Source organism: Crocuta crocuta, unplaced genomic scaffold, assembly GCF_008692635.1.
Source record: "Crocuta crocuta isolate KB4526 unplaced genomic scaffold, BGI_CrCroc_1.0 scaffold345, whole genome shotgun sequence".
NCBI classification, from domain to species: Eukaryota; Metazoa; Chordata; class Mammalia; order Carnivora; family Hyaenidae; genus Crocuta; species Crocuta crocuta.
The window spans coordinates 2445207-2466168 of NW_027527574.1; the positions used below are offsets into that span (position 1 = coordinate 2445207).

General features: G+C 34.9%; 1 protein-coding gene across 1 annotated transcript in view; it reads right to left on the minus strand.

Moving 5' to 3' along the window:
- IQCM (IQ motif containing M) overlaps positions 1 to 20962 on the minus strand; it is a 503262-nt gene continuing 482300 nt past the window's right edge. Inside the window, exons 14-15 of the transcript XR_013336742.1 lie at positions 9855 to 9948; positions 1 to 63 (exon numbers count right to left, since the gene is read on the minus strand). The gene's annotated coding sequence lies outside the window, so the exon portion shown is untranslated. The remainder of the gene's footprint in view (positions 64 to 9854; positions 9949 to 20962) is intronic.

The window sequence follows — 20962 nt, forward strand, 5'->3', positions numbered from 1 at the left end:
ATCTGATGTCTCAAATGTACTATATAATTCATCTTTCATCTCCTGGCACGTGTAGAGAAAAACCTAAAATAAAATAGAATAACATTAGACATAGTGAAAAATGGTCAGTAGATTTGATTTTTGATTTTATCATCGTCCATTCTGTTCTAGGAAGTAGTGTAGGGCAGCGTCTAAGAGTTTAGATGCAAGAGCCTGCCTTCCTCGGTAAGAAAACTCACCCATCCCAAAATAGCTGAATGAGTAGGTGCATGTTACGTTATCTCTTAACTTTTCTGTACCTTGATTTCATCCACTATAAAATGAAGATAATAATTGTACATACCTCTATCTGGATTAAATGAGTTAATGATTATAAAGTATTAATACAGAACCTGAGACAAAGAAAGCACACAGAAAGTGTTAACAGTGGTTATTTTTTGCTATTTTTTATTTAGCACAGAAAATGTGGCAAATATAGATGACAAAAAATGTAACAGGTCTGAGATTCAGATTACATAGCCTTAATTTAAGAGAAACTTACAAATCTTTAAGAATAAACAAAGACTCTGATGGAAAAATTGTTAAGAGACAGAAGCAGGTAACAGACACACAGAAATACAATGAAAAATACTATTAAAATATTTAATATTCTATGAAATAGAAACAACCAGGTTTTTTCCTATCATATTGCAAAGATTAATATGAGTAGAAAAAATATTCATAAAAACTCTCAAATAGTGCTGAAAGAATAAGCACAGAGGCATATCAATTTCCTGAAGGAAATATGCCAATATGGACCAAATCCTTAAACCTTTTAAGAAGAAATCCTACCATTCTACATTTATTCCAACAATAAAATCAAATGTCTATAATGTTGTGTGTATACATCTAACAGAGTGTTATTTATAACACCAAAACATCAAAAAGAACCTAAATGTCCAGCAAGAGAGCACTGATTATGTATATTACGGTGCATCTTTATGATACCAGGTGCAGGACTAGGAGAAAGGTGTGGCAAGACAGGTGCTCAGAGCACATGATTTAGGGAGTCACTAACACACTGTTGTGGCTAAGTGCCAACACTGATCATACAAGCCTCTAAGAGTGAGCACTGCCTCAGATTTTTCTATCAGGGTTCTTCTTTTGCCTCACCCTAGGCCAGATCGTAAATATGAAAGTCATTTAAAACCATGTTATAAAATATTATCTAATGATTTAAGTCCATATTTTTATATCTTTATAATGCAAAATCCAGGCCTGACACATCGGCAGAAATAATATTAGGATAACATTACTCTAACTCTCATCCTATTACTTATTTAATTTCTTGCTATTTTTAAAATTATTTTGAGTAGTGTTATGTTATGATGACTCTCCTTGTATTAATTCTTTCTGTATATCATACATTATTTATTTTTGTTTGTTTCTTGGAACTGGGATTGTTAGTCAAAAAGTATGAACATTTTTAAGACCCTTGATAAAAATTAATGATCACTTTCCAGAAAGGTCCATTTTTATATCCTCAAGCGGGCAGTGTGACTCTGAAAGCCGCCATATATGTGTCACCCCTTCTCCTGAAGCTCAAATGCATGATAAATTTGGATTATTTCTCCAACTCACCAACTTTAGAAACTTCTAGCAAGGCCAACCTTTGATTGTATATACTTTTGTTTATATATACTTTTGTTTTCCTTTCTATGCTTTGCATATTGAGCCCCCATTAAAAGCTTAGTAGGTACTAGTTGATTGGTAATACCTCACATATATTTTTTCCCAACTTTATATATTTCTTAAACCTATGAGTTCCTTTTCTTCTCTTTCCTTTTTTTTTTTTTTCATCTTCTGGTCGCAGCAATATGAATAGAGGCTGGCCAGAAGTCAAGGGAAGACAAAGGAGCCAGCTGGCTTCAACAGCTCCTATAATTCTGTACAAATCACAGTGTGGAGAATACTGAAAAATGGCGAATTAATGTTGAAGGCCTTTCAGGAGAACTTCTCCCTCCACAGACTGCTATCCTTGATTGCACTGTGCTGGGACTGCATACAAAATACTGCACAGGTAATACTGAGAATTTACTAAATTAAAGTTTGAGCGACAGGACATTAAGATCCACTTAAAAAAGAAAATAAAGAAAATAGTTCTGACTCTTGTTTCCATTGTCAAAGCGTCTCAGAAAAAGAGGCAGCTTTCTGAAGTGTTTTCATGAGAATGGTACCAGTGTCCAAGGAGTCACGTGGGTACTTTCAGACCACATCTAAATTGACCAAGGGATCTTCTATTAATCTTTTTAGTTTCCTGCTTATATTAATGGGCATTTCCACCTAACTGATGATACCAGTGATTCAAGGCTCTGTGTCAGGCAAGCAGGAACACAGAATCAATAATGTCACAGCCCAGGCTTTCTTAGTCAAAAGGACATGGACTGAGAGCCCACATTAAATACATTCAGGCTTCCTGAGGGTGATGAGTTGGTGGCAGATGACAATGAACTGCAGCAATTTGCAGTGAGGGGCAAACTGACACACACAAAAGTGGCATCGTTTTGTCATTTCAAATTCCTAGAAAGGAAAATTTGTTGCTTGCTTTAATACTTGTTTCATTTCTCTGTTCCTTCCTCTATCTCTTTCTGTCTCTCATATTTATACATTTAAAAGGAAACTTTCAATTACTCTGAGAGAATCTACCTGTGCTTTTAAAACAACAGGAGGTCGCTAATCTTATTCTCTAATGAATATTGACTGGTAGGCATATTTGCAATGGGACTTGGGTTTTCTTGGTGGATACTGTGAACTATTTTTTTGAAATTTCAGTATCTATTTTAGCAATTTCCCCAAAGACTAACTTATGATTTTTCTATCAGGTAACATGACATTATATCTATGGTTATCAGTTTTGAAATTTAAGCTGCAAGCTACCAAAAAGCTTATCATAGAATGTTCATCCCTCTTTTAGCAGTTACAGTATTGAAAATAATGTTACAGACTTTAAAAATCTAAAAGAAAAAAAAAACAGTATTTCTGATAGCAAACAAAATGAAGCAAGTTTAAGTGTTTTCTCTCTTCAGTCCCTCAAGATCCAACGGGTCAGGTTTTCTTGGCACCTGCTGTCTCCAGCTGTAGTGGCTACAGTCTGGCTATGGGATAATAGACTCATCAGAATTGTGTACCACCAGCTGTTCCGTGTTTCCATGTCTTGTCCTCAGGGTCCCCTTCTGATTCCGACTGACCCACTAGTTGTAGTGCAAGTGCTCTGAGCATGAATTATGAATGGCGTGCCTTGCCCATCCGTCACCTGGACTCTGCAGGCTACCTATACTTGTCACAAGTGGGCAGGTTGCTACTTGTAACAGCCTGTAGAAAATAACACATCTGAGTAAAGGATGGCATTCCCTGTACTTATTTTGCTCAGTCCAGTCCTGGGCCTTCCATTTGCACATCGAGTCAATACAGCTTTCCTTTCTCTCTAGCCAGCAAGGAAGATTTTGTAGGCAGAAATCTTCTGACAAACATAAAATGCAATGAGAGAAAAGAGTCAGGAGAAGTCTTGAGTCTGAGTTCTACTTGAGGATGTGAGCACATTTATGCAATCTGGACCTGCATATTCATCTAATGAATTCAGTTTGGAAATTTGGCTCCTATTGCTACTTCCTAAAAGAGATGGAGCGCCAAGAGGGTAGCAGCTGAGAGGGGAGGGACAGAAGGCTGCAGAGTGGGCGAGACTAATTGGTCTTGTCACATAACACAGATTAGATTATGTCTGCCTAAAAGTAGGAGGGGGAAGGGATGTTTAATCATTGTTTATACCAAAAAGATATAAAGCCGAGCAGCCTCACAGAACCAGATGCAGGGATAGAAGCACAAGCTTCTTGACAAGAAAAGAGGAAAAAATAAGTGGGAGAAAAAAAAATTTTTAAATGGTACAACATTTTGTTTTTCAACTAGAAAAGGGAATTGAGAACTGGAACAGCAAAGTATAATCTGATAAGAATTATGGTAATTTCTGACACTTGACTAAGGCCAGAACAGAAGGTTACCTTGCTAAGCTAGTCAATAGATTTTTTTTAACAGATCAAGAGATAGTTGGAGTTGTGGGGCATATTCTTGCTACAAAGAACAACTTTTCCAGGAAATGGGAGTAAATATTTTAATATAAATAGCTAATATGGTTAACCATTAACGATTCCTATCTGTCAATAGAGTAAGGGGTGTTAGAATCTTTATTCTAGAATTACTATTATAATGCAAGTTACTGTGTGTTCTACAGTATAAAACTGCATTTTTTAGGACAGTACTCTGCAGATCAAACTCAGAGAACCCAGGCTGAGCACTCCTTCATTTGTTCGTGTTATTTAAGGGACTATTGCATGTTCTCTAAGGGAACAAAATGCCCAAAAGAGGAAAACCGATATGGGTTTTTTGTTTTTGTTTTTGTTTTTTTTTGGTCTACCCTTTCCTAACCTACTTGTTCTCTTGCCTCATTTCTTCCCTTGGACCTTTCTGACTTTCTTCCTTTCCTGAGATAGTTTGTCCTTTTCTAGCCAATTCCAACTATTTCAATAAGAAAACATGAGGAAGAAATGGAAAGTGTTGATTTGTGACTAAAAGTTTTCTTCAGATTACTGTGGGTTCTATGACATAACCTTTTCCCTAGACTCTGAAACTTGAATGAAACAGAGACTTCCCACAGGTCATTCTCTCTGTTGCCTCTGGCCTTGGACCACAGTGAAATCAGCCCCCCGGGTTGGTCTTACATACCACATCAGATATGCCCAATAGCCCTCATTGTTAAACCCAGCTGTGAGCTAACTAAGAGTACCAAAGTAGAGTCTTCTCTTCTTTTTACTGCTGGGAAAACATACATCAGAATCATAGCTTCCTACAAATAGATGAGCCTGTTCAGCCAATTTAGTAAATAATCAGTGGCTTTGTCATGGGAGGTTTTTATTTAATTGGGGGTGGACCTGGTTTGTCATATTGCATTGTGTCAAAGAACTTAAAGCTTTTATTCTATTCTTTTCAAAAAGGTTTCGGAGGGTTTTTGATACTCAATACATCTTCCATATCTTTTCTTTATTTTTAACTCACAGTTGCTGTGAAATTATAATTAGTGCTATTTCTAGAAAGAATAATATTGAGTTTTGTATTGCACTTGTCACCCTTGAGTTCTCTGCAGATGTTTTTAGCAAGATGGATGATACGGTAAGGTAATGACTGTGGAGGTAAAATGCATCAACTTGTGAATGTTCAGAAATGACTCACCTATGAGCTCAAACTGGAGGAGCACTTACTTCTGAAAGGATTTTGGCCAGGAAACTCTAGCAAGGAATGTGATTATGTTTGCTTTTAGAAGTGAAAGAGGGTAACTCTAGTTTCTAACCTTACATTTATCAGGATCAGAGGAAGGGAGGGGACGTGCAGAGAAAGGAAAGGACCCCGAGGATAATGTGGGAGAATATAGTGGGAGGGTACTGGGCCTTTCCATTAGTTACTGGGAACTCCTAAGTAGGTCACAATAAAAAAAAAAAAATCCTCTTAAAAACTTTTAGCAAATTACTTGAATTATTTTTTAGAGACATCGTTTCCAGACACTGATTTTAAAGGGATCGGAGTTTTCTCACAGATCTGAGTTCAGGAGAAGTGAACTACCCTTTCCCTGTGACCTTGTTGTCTACTAAATTTGGGGGCAGTGTTTTAATCAGTTGCTCTGATAGTTGATAGTCCAAGGTGAGTGCAACATGAACAATAAATGTCAGCCTGTGATCTGTATGGTCCCTTAGACCTGCAGACATCTAGGCCATTAACCATGTGGAATTATTTGTTTTATTTTCTCTTCTATTTGTAACCCAAAATGACATCTTTGGATTCCATTAAAATAAGCAAAAAATGGGCTATGTATTTTGATGCTGATAAACAACAATGATTACTGTTAATGTTATTGATCACTTACAACTACAGTAGTGAGGTATCTATCTACTTATCTATTTATCTATGTATATATCCATCTACCACCTCTTTTCATCCTCCTAACAGTTTTATGAAGACAGGTAATATTACTGTCTTTATAATAGTGAGAAAACTTAACATTCAAGGACTGAAAAATTCCCAGGATCATAACACAAGTAAGAGATAAACCAAGATTTGAGCCTTCTCATTTTGATTATCAAGTCAAACCATCTTGCTATCCTGCCATTTTAATTGATTTCATGTTATGACATTGTCATCATTTGTGTCTCATGGACAACAGAGGCAGGAGTTATTAGAAATGTTGGAATGAGGGACACCTGGGTGGCTCAATCGACTGAGCATTGGACTTCATGAATTTGACCCCCACATCAGGCTCCCTGTTGTCAGTGCAGACCTTGCTTCAGATTCTCTGTTCCCCTCTCTCTCTCTGCCCTTCCCCTGCTCATTATCTCACTCTCTCTTTCTCTCTCTCTTTCTCTTATACACACACACACACACACACACACACACACATTTAAAAACAAAATTTAAATAAATGTTGGAATGAAATGAGTTGTCCTTTGTTTTACTACTATTCACTTGTCATTTCCCCATTTCTGGTCACTTGTGTATGAATAGATTCTTACCTAGAGTAATTAAACCAGATAAATTACCAATAAGGTTATAGGATTTTGCTTTGGTACTTTCTGTTTGCCTTGTATTTGCATTATTCTCAGAGAAAAATTTATGAGTGTTCTGAGATCATCCTTCACAGCTATATTTTGTACGACTCAGTTCCTGTTTTTATTTGTCTGAAGAGAGAGAGAACTTTGGTTTTGATAAAACTCATAAGAGTAGCTAGGAATATTTCTCAAAGCAACAACCTAAATGATTGAGCTCCAGGCCTCCAAATCACAATTTTGTGATGATACTGGGTTGTGTATTTTTTCAGCATTAAACTTATTTAAACCTTATTCTTTACAGAAAGGCTTAAGGCAATTTATAGAAGAGACACAATAACAAGCATAATAATTGGGGGGACAAAAGAATCAGCAAATAAGTCATAAGGAAAAGAAAAACTACCGGGTAGCCTAAATGGTAAGGTTAACTCAAGTGTATAATTGAACTCAAAGTTTGCCTCTGAGCTTCCTGGACACCAGAACAAGGAAGGCTGATGAATTGCATTGTCTCTAGAAAGCATATGTTTAAGGTAACACAGGTGATTGTTGTCACTCCTATTATGAACGCTTCTTTGTTTTCATATCTTTATTACATCCATTCCTTCATATTATTTTTTCTAAGAAAATCGTTAGATGTGGCTCCAACTTTTATAACCCCATATATTCCTGGAGTTTGCATAAACAGAAAAGTTGTTATAAAATAAACATTCATTCTTTTTAAAAATTTTTTAATATTTATTTATTTTTGAGAGAGAGACAGACAGAGAGTGAGTGTGGGAGGGGTAGAGAGAGAGGAAGACACAGAATTTGAAGACACAGAATGCTGACAGCACAGAGCCCGAAGCAGGGCTGGAACTCTCGAACCACAAGATCATGACCTGAGCAGAAGTCTGACACTTAACTGACTGAGTCACCCAGCACCCTAAAATAAACATTCATTCTAAAAATAAATAAATGAATTTATAGTGTGAAGTTACATTTCTGATTAATTCTGTTAGACTATCAAGAATAGTAAAACTCAGTAAATAAATGCTTGAGTATTATGAAAAGAGAAATGTAGGCATCTGTAAAATAGTGCAAATGAGCTGATGAGGAAAATGTGATACACTGACAATGTTTAGCTCTGCCTCTGGACACATAACGTTCAAGTTGAGCATGTAATGGTGCTGAGAATTCTTGAAGAAGTCACAGGATAAATATATTGAAGAAAATTCACACCAATTTTTTTTACATTATTGACCAAATTTTGTTTCCTCCTGGAGCAATACACTACAATATCAAACTTCACAGTTATCAAAAAAATATTTATAGTTCTGAAAAATGTCTCCATCTAGAACTAGATACCTCAGCTGGCCACCACAGACAACATGAAATATATTTAGACTGCCTTTGAGCTGTTTCCTACAGCTTTTTTTAAAGTCAGAATTTTACTTGACACTGAGTTGTTACCAATCCAGATTCTAGTTGGCATTTTTGTAACCCTTGAACCATTAAATAAATCATAGTCTTGCTACATTAGGATCCAACACTTCAACAAAATGGTTTCTAGACTTTCTTGGTGCAGACTATTTCTTACATTTGACAACAACAAAAAATCCATAATGATTTTCTTTTTATATCATTTTATAACACTTCTGAAACTAAAATTGTGTATTAACTTGTTCCTGATTTGTATTATGGATATTTTCTACAGAAAATAAAATGGATATTTTGTATTATGGATATTTTCTACAGAAAAAAAAAAAAACCTATCATTTCATGGTTGAGAAGAAACCAGTCATTTCATGACTGGTAAGTGGAGTCCATGAAAAATTCAGAAAACATAGATATTTACCAGAATTCCTGGGATTAGATAAATCAATTAGTTGAAAGTAAGTCAATAATTTTCTGCTCAAAGCTTTGATAAACCTGCCCCCTAAGTTTGAAGTAAGTGGCTTTAAATTGTGTATAATTTTAATATGTTTCCTCTTCTTTTTAAGATATGTCATAAGTTTATGTGTCTTTTGACAGATGAAAAGATGCTTAACATCACTCATCATCAGGAAAATACAAACCACAAGTACAATGAGATATCACCTCACAGCATCAGAATGGCTAAAATTAACAACACAGGAAACAATAGGCGTGTGGGCAAGGATGCGGACAAGGGGGAATGGTCCTACGCTGTTGGTGGGAATGCAAACTTTTGCAGCCTCTCTGGAAAACAGTAGGGAAGTTCCTCAAAAAATTACAAATAGAACTACCCCACAATCCAGCAATTGCACTATAGGCGTTTACCCAAAAGATACAAAAATACTGAATCAAAGGGATTCATTGCACCCCGATGTTTACAGCAGCATTATCAACAATAGCCAAACTATGGAAAGAGCCCAAATGTCCATCAACTGATAAACGGATAAACAAAAGGTGGTAATATATACAATGGAATATTATTCAGCCATAAAAAAACAATGAAATTTTGCCATTTGCAATGAGGTAGATGAAGCTAGAGTGTATTAAGCTAAGTGAAATAAGTCAGTCAGTGAAGTACAAATACCATACGATTTCACTCAAATGTGGAATTTAAAAAACAAAACAGATGAACATAGGTGGGAAAAAAGAGAGAGAAACCATAAAACAGACTCTTAACTATAGAGAACAAACTGAGGATTACTGGAGGAGAGGTGGGCATGGGGATTGGCTAGATGGGTAATGGGTACTAAGGAAGACACTTGTGATGAGCACTGGGTGTTATATGTATGTGATAAATCACTAAATTCTACTCCTGAAACCAATTTTGCACAGTATGTTAACTAACCAAATTTAAATAAAAACTTGGAAAAAATAAATTAAAAATTATTAATACATTTAAATATATGAACTGAACACCTGAATGCAATGTTGGTTAATGTGGTATCATACAAATAGGTGATCAATCTAATAGAAGAACATGAAACAATGGGATATTCTTTGGAGCCAGAGTCATTTCAGCATTCCCTTTGCACATAAGAAAACCAGGATCATGGTTAGATATGTTGGACATTTCACTCAATTCTTGGAGAACTCCATTTATATACATGGTTTGAGGGGAGAAAAACTGGAAAGCTGGCTTACCACTTAATATCTCTGTTATTTAGAGCTTCCTCAAACTCCTCACTTTTCCTTCATTTAAAATAAAGTTACAAATATCCCCTCCCCCAGGTTTTAAAAATAATTATTTGTATACAACATTTCTTGGCTCATAGAACTATTAAGTATGTTCAACTCTGTTACCTTTCTTTGTATGTTGAATGAAGATTGCCTCATTTTCATCTGCTTCATCATTCCAAATCGTTTTCTCTGGAGCTACATTAAACAAGCCTTATTGCTAAAAAGAAAGAGAAAAACATGGGAACTGTCATAAATTTATTCTCTAGACAGTAAACAGAAACACAACATTTGTATAGGGAAATGTCCCTCAAGTTCTGAAAATAAAAGACTTTTTCATTCATAATCAAGGATAATGCTCTATGTCTGCTGTAGGCAAATATACCAGCAAATTAGATGTATTTTCTGGACAAGAATTGCAGATGATGCAAAAATGATATCATAAGTACACATATCTGTGAGTTGAATTGCATTTTAGCATACTTTTTTAATCACAAATGAAGAAGACAAATGTTTAAGTGGGCAAAAGATGAATTCTAAGAAAGCATGAAAAAATGTTTTTTGTTCAGACATGCTATGATGTATAAGAAATGCCAGATTTGATTTATGTCACCCAGAAAAATAGATTTAGGATCAATAAGGGGCTGTTAGGGAGAGACTGCTCTCAACTATCTACAAAAATTGCTTCACGTTGACAGCTTCATGAGGGCAGAAATGTCTTTTTTAGCGGTGTATGCTAAGCATCTAGCAGAATACTTGGAAAAATAAAATTAACTTCTTAATAACAGTTAAATAAATAGAAATAAGATTTTAGAAGGAGAAGAGAACTTCCCATTACTCCTTTCTCCCTGCAAAGATATACTCTCTTACAAAGGTAGGTCAGGCTTGAAGTTTAGCAAAAAGATGCTTTGTAGGGAATCCCAAGATGACCATAATGATCTGTACCATACCGTTCAGATTAATGTTGTCAAACTTTTTCTGTAAAGGTCAGATAGTAAATATTCTAGGTGCTGAAGGCCAGACAGTGTCTTTCACAAGTATAACACTTTGCTGTACAAATGCAGCCATAGACAGTAAATAAATGAACTGGTAGGACTGGATTTGGCTCATGGGCACACCATAGTTTGCCAACCTACCATCTAGTTCTGTATTACTCTCTCCCTACTTCCTTCCTTTAGTGATGCACTTTTTATAACTAAAACTATTTTATTTTATTGTGTATTGTGCTAATGTATACATTACAAAATATTAACTTTTTAACCACTTTTTAAGTGCATAGTTTAGTGGCGTTAAGTACACTAACATTTCTGTACAACCATCACTGCTATCTCCAGATCTTTTACATCATCCCACACTGAAAATGAATGCCCATTAATCAACACCTCCCCTTCTCTTCCATCCTCCAGCCCCTGTAATAACTGTTCTACTTTCTGTCCTTACAGTGGGTGCTTCATATAAGTAGAATCATACAATATTTGTCCCTTTGTGTCTGGCTTATTTCACTTAGCGAGCGTGATGTCTTCGAGTTTCATCCATGTTGTAACATATGTCAGAATTTCATTCCTTTTTTAAGACTTTATTTTCTTTTTGGTGAACAAAAATCAGATTTTATTGTGAAAACTTATGTTCTGTTTTTTTTTTGTTTTTTTTTTTTTATAGTTTATTGTCAAGTTGGTTTACATATAACACTCAGGGCTCATCCTAACAAGTGCCTTCCTCCATGCCCATCACTCCCCTTCCCCTCTGCCCCACCTCCAAGCCCTCAAGCCTCCAAGCCCTTTATTTTTTTAAAACAGTTTTACATTCACAGTGAAATTCAGAGAGAGGTATAGAAATTTCCCATATACCTCTGCCTCTTCACATGCATAGCCTCCCTCATTATCAACATTCCCTATCAGAGAGTTACAACCTGAGGAACCAAGATTCAGCATATCATAATCACCTGACGTCCATGCTTTATGTTAAGGCTCAGTCTTGGTATTATACATTCGATGTGTCTGATAAATGTTTGAATGACATGTATCTATCATTTCAGTATTATATAGAGTCTTTTTAGTGTTCTAACAATCCTCTGCACTGTGCCTTTCCATTCCTCCATTTCTCATTCCCTATACACCCCTGATCTTTTTGCTATATCAGTTTTCCCTTATCTAGACTGTCATACAGTTGGCATCGTGCATTATGTAGCCTTTTGAGACTGTCTTCTTTCACTTAGTAATAAGCATTGAAGGTTCCTCCACGGCTTGGTAGTTCATCTCATTTTAGTGTTGAATAATACTCCATTGACAGGATATATCACATTTTATTTATCTAGTCACCTACTGAAGAACATCTTGGTTGCTTCCAAGTTTTGGCAATTATAAATAAAGTTTCTATGAACATCTGTGTGCTGCTTTTTATGTACACATAGGTTTTCAACTCCTTTGCCAGACTGTATGGTTAGAATGTGTATAGTTTTATAAGAAACTGCCAAAATGTCTTCCAAAGTGGCTGTACCATTTCACATTCCCACCAGAAATAAATTAAAGCGCTCTTGCTTCACATCTTCACCAACATTTGGTATTGTCAGTGTTTAGATTTGTTTTAGATTAGATTCCAATAAGTGTCTAGGGGTATTTCATTGTTGTCTCAGTTTGCATTTCCCTGATGGCATGTGATGCGGATCATCATTTCATGTGCTTGTTTGACCTATATGTATTCTTTGGTAAGGTATCTTTTAAGGTCTTTGGCCCATTTTTTAACCAGGTTTTTTCTTATTATTGACTTTTAAGAATTCTTTGTATATTTTGGATAATAGTCTTTTATCAGTTGTATCATTTGCAGATATTTTCTCCTTGTCTGTGACCTGTCTTTTATTCTCTTGACCATGCTTTGTAATACGATTTTATTTAAACATTCCAATTATATCTCAAAGGTCTATAAAAAATTGAGGGGAAAATGTACTTCTGGCTAAGACTAGAGCAGCTCCTCCTGAGCAAGTATGAAGATATCAATGATAGAAAATAAAAGCTTACAAATGGAAATAGAAGTCACAGGAGTAAATTAAGCTTATAAAGTCCAAGCATTTCACTTCCCTAATACCAACTCTGAAGAATTTTTCTTAGGTATTTCAGCAATTTTACATGATTGCAAAAGTTTATTAGGGTTCTGTTGTCTGGTAAGATGGAATAAGCACCTTCTGCCACCGATTGCATAACAAAACATGTACAGAACTCATGAGTAGCTACTTGAGAACATTGAAAAGTAAATAGTAACAGGCAGATTGGGGGGAGCATAATTCTAAGTGCCACTAAATCACCAGTGATCTTACCTTTTTTTTGGGGGGTCACATTTGATATCTGCAGACCTGGTCTCAATGTAGCCTGATAAAAATGGGCATTCTCACAGACAGAGAGAGTCATCAAATTACAGCTTGCAAGATGGGAAAGGGATCTTCTAACACTAAAAGATAGTAGGAGTAAAACTCCTGTGATATTGTTGTTTTCGTTTCTCCTTTCTGTCCTCTCCCAGTTTTTAAGCAACCCAGTGCTATTGGTGGTGGCAGTGGAAGCAACAGCAACCATGATGGAGGCACACTGAGGAAGTAGAAGCTTCCTTTATTCACAAGTCAGAGGAGATTAGACCACACAAGAGTGGGGCGAGCACCTGTTGCTTTTTTTTTTTTTTCTTGCTGCATCTCAGTTCAGGAAATTATTACAATTGCAGGGAGTACATAACAGAACTGGGAAAATAAAGTGTCAGCTTTCTGGCTGAACTGAAAAGAAGAGCCCTAGAGAGTCCAAAAAGTTCTAGGTAAAAGAAAAAAAAAAAGATTTGGGAGAGTGACCAGAAAACTTAGTTTATGAGCTCATGGGAACACTCCCAAGATACACATGTATAACTTTGACATATAATAACATACCACCAACTTTGAGAACTGAGCTGCAAGGCAGATCACCACCCAGAATTCAGAATGGCTACAGGATGGAACACACATAAGACAGATCCAAATAATACTGCAAAGTCACTGACAAAGGAAGTGACGTTAAGACCATAACTCCCATAAGGCAGAACTTGAAACTGAAACAAACCAGGTCAAATGTCTGCTAAAAGAAAGATGTCAACATTCTTCAGAAGACTTTGCCAAGATCCAGAGAATTCTAGCATAATACTCAAAATGTCCAATATACAATCCAAATGTATATGTGTGAAAAGGCAACAAACAGATGCCAACATTGAGATGACCCATTTGTTAGAATTATCTAACAAAGAATTTAAAGCAAATATTATAAAAAATCTTCCAACAAGTAAGGTCAGACACCATTGAAGTAAATGGAAAGAGATAAATCTCAACAAAGAAATAAAAGATAATAAATAAGAAACAGAGAATTTAAATTTTTAAAAATGTTTTTATTTATTTTGCGGAGAGAGAGAGAGCATGAGCAGCGGAGGGGCAGAAACAGAGGGAGGCACAGAATCTAAAGCAGACTCCAGGCTCTGAGCTGTCAAGACAGAGCCTGACTTGGGGCTTGAACCCACAAACCATGAGATCATGACCTGAGCTAAAGTCAGACGCTTAACCAACTGAGCTACTCAGGTGCCCCAAGAAACAGAAAATATTAAAGCAGAAAAATAAAGTTTGATATTCACTGGATGGACTCAATAGGAGAATGGAAAACACAAAACGAAGAGTGAACTTGGAGATAGAATAATAAAAATGATCTAATATGAATGATAAAGAGGAAAATATTTAAAAATGAGTGGTCAGAGTCTCATGGACTCATAGTACAATGCCAGAAACTTTAAAGTTTGTATCACTGAAGACATAAAACACGGGGTAAAAAAGCATTATTCTAGGAATTATTTAAAGAAATAATAAGAGAAAACCCCCTAAATTTGGAGAAAGACATAAGCCTATGGATTCATAAAGTATAGTCTAGACATAGACATTTTATAAACTTTTCAAAACTAAAGACAAAAAAAGTCTTGAAAGAAACATGGGGAAAATATCACAATACTTACAGTGCAACAATGATTTGAATGCCCATATTTCTGATAAAAACAAAAATGGACACTTGAAGGACATACAATAGCAGTTTTAAAATGCTGGGAGAGAAAAAAAAAAAGAAATTTATCTCATGCAAAAATGTCTCTTCCATAAATGAAAGTGAAATAAAGATATTAACAGATGAAGGAAAACTGAAAGAATTTATTGCCAGCAGACCAAAACTAAAGTTCATCAGAGAAAAGGAAAGGATACGAGAGGGATACAGATGGTAAAGAATAAAGGAATCAAAACAGAATGTAAGTAACTGAGTAAATATAGGATGGTAAAGAATAAAGGAATCACAACAGAATGTAAGTAACTGAGTAAATATACTGTTCTTCTCTTGAGTTCTTTATAATGTTTGACACCAGAAAGCAAAAATTATAACATTGTCTAATAGTGTTTTTAATGTAAGTAGATGTAATACATAACACTGTAATATAATAAAGTGGGAGGGAGTTAAAGGATCTAAATGGTGGCAAGTTTCCACATTCTACTAAAGTGGTAAACTACTGATTATAAGATGACTGAGAAAAATTAAGTATGTATATTATAAACTCTAGAGCAACACTAAAATTCTGTACAAAGAAATAGAGAAAAAAATACAATAAAGGAAAGCAGAATATTGGTCAAATAACCCAAAAAAAGGCAAGAAAAGACATGCAAAGGATCAAATAAGAGAAGGAAGAAGCATAAATCTAACAATTAAATGGTAGACCTAAGTTTAAACATATTAAGAATTACATCCAACAAAAAATAGACTTAAAAATCTAACTAAAAGAGATTATTAGAATGTATTTAAAAAGAAAAGGAAAAATGATCCACCTCTATGCTGTGCACAAAAATCTACTTCAAATAGGTTAAAAGTAAAAAGATATGAAAAGATATACCATACTAAAATCAATGTAAAGAAAGTTGTAGTGCTATGCTGATATCAGAAAAAGTAGATTTCAGGAGCACCTGGGTGGCTCAGTCGGTTAAGCATCTGACTTCGGCTTAGGTCATGATCTCACGGTTCATGGGATCGAGCCCTGCGTCAGGCTCTGTGCTGACTGCCAGCTCAGAGCCTGGAGCCTATTTCAGATTCTTTATCTCCCTGTCTCTCTCTGACCCTCCCCCGCTCACGCTGTCTTCCTCCCTCTCTCAGAAATAAGTAAAAAAATCATTAAAAAAAAGAAAAAATAGATTTCAAAGCAAATAAAATTATCAGGAACAAAAAGGAATATTACATTATGATTAAGCTAATTCAATAAGAACACATAACAATCTTGAATATTTATGCACCAAAACTAAGCTTCAAAATTCATGAAATAAAAAGTGACACAACAGAAAGGAGAATTTAACAAATTCACAGCTGTAGTTGGCAACTTCAACACTTCTATCTCAGTAAGTGATAGAAAATTATAAAGGATAGAGAAAAACTGAAAAACACTATCAACCAACTGGACCTTTTTGATAGTTACAAAACCCACTGCCGACAACAGCAGAATACACATTTTTTTTTTCAAATGCACCAGGAATATTGACCAAGGTAGACCATATCCTGGGTGATAAAACACATCTTGACAAGTATAAAATAGTTACCACCATCAAGAGTATGTTTTCTGACCATAATAGAATTAGGTTAGAAGTAGAAAACAGAAAGCTAACACAAAATTTTAAATATTTAGATATTAAATAAGATGTTTCTAAATAATCCATGGGTCAAAGAGGAATTCTAAATAAAAAGAAGAAAATATTTAAATATATCAACATTTGTGAGAGGCAGTTAAATCAGTGTTTAGCTCCACATTTATAAAGTTCAATAGTTACATCAAAAAGGAAGAAAGTCTTCAACTTAATAATAAACTTCTACTTTAAGAAAAAAGAGCAACATAAATATATTAAGCAGAAAACATAAAATGAAAAAGATGAAATCAATGAAGTTGAAAACAAAAAGCAACAGAGAAAAAAAATCAATGAAAACGTAGCAGTTTCTTTAAAATCAATCAATAATGTTAATATACCTCTAACAAAGAAAGCATTTTAGACAGAAACCTTAAGCATAACACCATAAGCATGATCCATCAAAGACGATATTAAAAAATAGAATTTTACCAAAATTAAAATCATTTCCATGAAAGAGACACCATTGAGAGAATTAAAGATAAGCTACAGATTAGGAGAAAATATTTGTAAATTATATATCTGAATTGTGATTTGGGTTAAGAATATGTAAAGAACTCTCCAAGCTCACCAACAAGAAAACAATCCCATTTAAAAATAGGCAAAAAATTGGAAACAACACTTCACTAAAGAAAATAGAGCCATTCTGGAAAACATTTGCCAGTTTCTTATAAGCTTAAACATACATTTACAATATGACCCACAAATCCCATTCCTGGGCATTTACCCTAGACAAGTTAAAATTTATTTTCATATAAAAGCCTGCACAAAGATGTTTACAGCCTTTCTATTTATAAGAGGCCAAACTAGAAACCACCAAGATGTCCTTCAACAGGCAAATGGGTAAACAAATGATGGAACATTCATATAATGAAACACTATTGTTAATGAAGAGGAATGAACTCTCAATACACAAAACTTAGATGTAGTTCAAAGGCATTATGCTAAGTAAAAAAATAGTATCAAAGGTTACATACAGTATGATTCCATTTATATGACATTCTCAAAAAAGAAAAACAAGCAAAAAAACAAAAACAAAAAAACAACTGCAGTCTTGGGAGAGGTTTTGACTGCTTAAGGATAGAATGACAAAATCTGTGCAGCTATAGAACCATTTCATACCCTGATGGTGATAAAAAAAGGAAAAAAGTCTTCTTCTCTACCCATCTTTGGCCCCTCAGGTGCGGCCCTATGTATAGGACTAGCCAAAGACAGATTAACAAATGAATTAACATGTACATGGTACATATATACACGGGAACCTACAGTGATAAGTAACCCAAAGAGGTGGTTAGAATTGTTAGAATTGGGGCTTAAGGAGCATTTGAGGCTAAACAATTTTAGGGTTTCTGGGCAGGGGTGAGGAGGTGAGGGTGGGAGGAAGTAAGTTATGGGAAGATGGTCAGGAAAAATATGGTATATAGGTTGTTTAGTAAGAATTGTTATGCAGATTTAAGTCAATGCCTTCTCCATTGATAAATCTTCCATTTATCAGAGATAACAGTCCTCCTCTTTCTTCCTCCTGTGGGAGAGAACTACACTTTTTACCAAGGAAATAATCTATATACCAAAGATTCATATTTTGGGATGGCATATTCTGGTAACCTTCAGAAATGATGGTTCTATAAATCTAAACTTGGGTTAAAATTCAGAGAATTGTGCACTCTAAAAAAGTGTATTTTTATTATATTTTCATTTGAGCAATAAAATATGTTAGAAATATGAAAAACACATTGGGGAAAAGAAAACTTAAAATGTGAAAGGAATTTTGAGTTAGACATTCTTCATTCTCGATCATCATACAATGAATTTTTAATTCTTCTGTTTCCAATCTATGAAATGGGTATAATAATACCTGACCTAAATTTCTGGACAGTGTGGTTCTCAAATTTTTTTGGCTTGGTTTCCCATTTATGTTCTTAAATAGTATTAAGAATGTCAAGGATTTAATTCATATGGGTTATGTTTAGTATTTACAATATTAGAAATTAAAATGAAGAACAAATATAAAAATGTATTAGCCCATTTTAAAATGACAACAAACTCAATACATATTAGCACAAGTAATATTTTTAATAAAAACTACTTTCTAAATAAAAAAATAGTGAGAAGAATAAAATTGTTTTAAAATTTTCTAAATCTCTTAATGTACAGCTTAATGGAAGACAGCTAGATTCTTATTGTTGTTTCTTGTCTCTGGGCCCTCTGGGAACTCAGACCATGCTTTGGGAACTAGTGCTTTAGAGAACAGGAGAAAGAAATAATCAATGAATCTTTATATATACATCGTTGATATATTTTAAACTGGCGTGTGTTATAGATTTATAGACAGAGCCGAAAGATACTAGTTTCTATGTGAATGAGAACACATGAAAATTGCTGCAGCCCAAAACACTAAAGTCTTCTTCTCTAACCCCAAATCCCATATGCCTTCACTAGGGACATTCCAAATCCTGCTTATTCCCCTCCCCCCCCGGATTGTATTGGAAGATATATTAAACACTTCTGGAATCATTACGTATTTTTACAGCCTAAAAATGCTATTCTTATTTAGCTTGTTGTTTTCCCTTTTCCCTCTTAGTTTTTTTTCCCCTAAATTAATATCTTCCCAAATATTGTCTGAATTTTTCTGAATAACAACAGCTGTTCATTCTCAGGTTGGCTATGACCCCAAAGCAGCAATGGCACCAAGCCAATGTTCTCTCCTTGACAGCATCAAGAAAATTAACATTTTCTGGATTATGTTTACTGGTAGATCCTTTTCATATTTGAAATCACAGGAAATGTTAGAAGAGTCAAGTTAAATGAAATAGTACACCTTCTGGACTTTTTGCTTTGGAATATTTAAGAATACTGAAATGTTCCAAATGTCATTAATAAAGAATATTCTGAAAAAAAATACCTGAAAGTTAATATACATTATAAAATTAGAATTTGAAATGTCCTTAAGAGACTATTTTATTGCACACCTTTATACAGTAACACACTGATGTGGGAATTATATCAAGTTGCTGCAAGAAAAGGGGAGACTTCACAAACTACCTCAGTAGCCCATTATAATTGTTTTTGCTATAGAATAAACCATGTCAAAATATATTTATTTAGCTTGTGGTTTTCTGAGCCAGCAACTTAGGCTAAACTCAAATGACTGGTGCTTCTGGGCTCAGCTGGCCTTATGCATCTACAGTCAGCTGGGTAACTCATTTCTGAAACACAAGGTCTCACCCCCTAGCATGTTAGCCCCACACACTGGATAGTCAGAATTTTGCAACAAAACAGTTACACAAGGATGGACAGTTTTGTTGGTGGTGGCAGAAAGAGATGGAAAAAGCTGAGTGCTAAGGAAAATAAACAGCACTTTGATCTCCATTGTATAGTTACATAGAGTAGAAGTAAGAGTAATGGAGAGTGAAATTGAGAAAAAGTGGGCAGAATTCTATGCAAGTTCTAAGAGTAAAAATTATAATTCTATAAAATAATCTTGCAGACTAAGCAATGTATTGTGCATTGCATAAACACTCAAAGAAAGCCTGTAGAACCACATTTTTTAATTCCATAAGGAAGAAACTTCCTTTATATGCTGTAAGGCTGGCCAGAGTGTTTAGCCTTCTCCTATTCTGTACTTAGCTGCTGATGTTGCTAATTCTCAGAGTATGTTAACCCCTTCCCCTCCATTTCACAGTCTTAGGACAGACCCTAATCAAATCATGTCTGATATACATCTCAGCTAGCAACCGTGTTTCTATCATTTCTCCTTCCTACAACAATACTGAGAACTGTATTCCAAAGGTATCATCTTGGAATTACACCCTCCTGAACAACGCAGTGATTTGTTTAAAACTATCATTTTCAGGCAATTGACATTAATTCAGCTCCTGTCACCTTCTAGGTGCTGGATAAAAACTAGTTTGTTTTGTAAAATGTCATCAATGTCTAACTGCATATATTCTTTTTAACCATTTCAAAGAAACTTCTCATCTGTTATGTAACCGAGTCTCTGTGAATTGGCTAAGCAGATGTTGATACATGTGGAAACTAGATACTGTAAAATATATGGGAGTGACTAAGGCCATATAGTCAGTTATATGACCAAGTCCCCAAATTAGCAACAAAAACACCAACGACAAAAACACAAAGAACAAAAACATTAAGACTGTAAGGCCAGAGGAATAGATGGAAAATATATCTTGCACTGTTTGCTCTGTTTGAGCGGGTCAAAATTGGATCTTCTAAATTGCTGCTCACTTAAAAAATACTTATGAACATGGACTGTCCTCCCACTGAAAATGTGTTCTTCCTTCTGCCAGCTCTCTCCTCTCTTCAAAATGGTCTTCGGCACTCACCTCCACCAAGGAATTTCCTAGAGAATCCTTGGTTATAAAACTATTTTACATTTATAGATTGCATTGAGAAAAAAAATACCTCTATAGATTTTATTTGTGCCTCACATGGTGGTTCATGTGAGTGGTATTTTTTTTTTTTTATTTTACTTTTCAGATGAAGGATGACTTTTCAGATGACTCTGGGAGATTAAGGGTCTTCC